A 2170-nucleotide genomic window follows, 5' to 3' on the forward strand; every position below is an offset into this window, starting at 1 on the left:
TTTAGACAGTGTTTATCCTCTGGTCTAGACAATTAGAAAAAAAAGTGTCTCAACACTTTCTTACATTTTCTTTTTTTCCCCTCCGTGCTCACCTCACACTGTGCTTGTTCCTTGATGTTGTCAAGGTTATTTACATTTACAATCAGTTTGGTAACCAGTTAATTAATTCTTCCATGCTTTGCCTATAGTTTGATTCTAAAAAGTAAAAATCAATAAAAAGCATATTCAAAATTCTGATTATGTTAAAAATATTCATTAGAAAACCAAATAGGGTGAACGACTCAGAAAGACTAAAATGAAATTCTGTACACTGGTGTACCATGGCTTACTCAAAGAAAATGTATGGTCAAATGAATTTTCTTTTTATCAAAATACATAAATTTCTTAAGTCATGTACAAATTATGCCACAGTTCAGTTTGCCTCATATTTGTGCTATGACTTTATTGTGTAGTTCTGTTTTCCCCTAGAGTTTTCCCTTGCCTCTTTTTATTCTTTTAAAAACATTTCATTGAGAAATAAAGATCGTAGTGTGTACAACATGATACGTACAATGTGTGCAATGTGATGATTTTATATACATGTGTAATGATTACCACAATCAACTTAATTAACACATCCATCACCATCCTATGTTATACCTTAGATCCCCAGAACTTGTTCATCTTATAACTGAAATTTTGTTCCCTTTGACCTGCATTTCCCTGTTTCCCCTACTCCCCAACCCTGGAACCACTGTTCTACTGCCTGCTTCTGTGAGTTCGATATTTGTAGATTCCACATACAAGTGAGATCACACAGTATTTATCTTATCTTTCTGTGTCTGGCATATTTCACTTAACGTAATGTCTTCCAGGTTCTTTCCTGTTGTCACAAATGGCAAGGTTTCCTTTGCTTTTCTGGCTGAATAATATTGTGCATATATGCTACATTTTCTTTCTTCATTCATTTATGGATGGACACCCAGCTTGCTTCCACATATTGGTTATTGTGAATAACGCTGCAATGAACACGGGGGTGCAAATATTCCTCTGAGATTCTGATTTCCTTTCTTTTGCTTATACACCAGCATGCATTGCTGGATCCTATGGTCGTTCTGTGTCTATGAATAATTTTTTGAGGTGCTTCCGCATTGTTTTCCATAATGACTCTAAGAACTTTCTTTTTAACAAAAAGAAATGTACATTTTGCCACATCCCCGAATTTAACAAGCTTTTTAAATAAGTGATCTGTTTCGTAGACTTGACTCTCCTGTTGAGGAGATGCTTTTCACAGTCGTTTGATCCCCTTGACAGCATGTGCTGGTGCCTCTGGAGGCTCATGGCAGAGCCTTTCTCCTGGGGCTGCCACTTATTTCCTCCCTGGAGTTTGTATCCCGTGTATTTTTTTCACCCAAATTTTCAGCTTAGTTTTCTTAAGTACCTCCTCAAATAACTTCATGAATGTATCTGAGGAAATTTTCTCATCTTTCTGGGTTAGAGATGTTTCTTTCTTTTACCCTCATGCATTAATATTTTGTTCGAGTATAAAACTTAAGGGCCCCAAATCTTCTTGACTCTTGAAGAATTTTTCATTGCCGTCTTGCATTATGCTCTATATCACCTGTTGTTGATTCCTAGACACTTGATGGACTTAAATTCCCACAATGATGTGTCTAGGTCTGTTTTTTTTTTAAATCATCCATTCTTTTTCTTCTGAATATTCATGGGTTTCTGCAGCTTTGGGAAATTTTCTGTTATTACCCCTTTTATAATTTATCTCCTTCCATATTCCTTTTGCTTTCATTTTCTAGAATTCTAATTAATCAACCATAATTGTCTTTTGGAGTTCCCCTCTATGTTCCTTACCTTTCTCATTTTTTTAGTCTTACTTTTTGATCCATATTCTTAAGGACTTCTACAACTTTTTCTTCAATATTTCTGTTGATTTTTTTTTGTAAATCAGATTTGAGAAGTACAGTTGACCCTAAAATAACACACATTTGAACTTTATGGGTCCACTTATACATGGATTTCCTTTTGTCTCTGCTGTCCATGAGAAAGTTCCAACCCCTCCTCTTCCTCTTCCTCTTCCTCCTCAGCCTACTCAACTTGAAGACAACTAGGATGAAGACCTTTATAGTGATCCACTTCCACTTAATGCATAATAAATATGTTTTCTCTTCCTTATGAT

This window comes from Propithecus coquereli, unplaced genomic scaffold, assembly GCF_000956105.1.
Source record: "Propithecus coquereli isolate 6110/MARCELLA unplaced genomic scaffold, Pcoq_1.0 Scaffold80, whole genome shotgun sequence".
In the NCBI taxonomy this organism is placed as follows: Eukaryota; Metazoa; Chordata; class Mammalia; order Primates; family Indriidae; genus Propithecus; species Propithecus coquereli.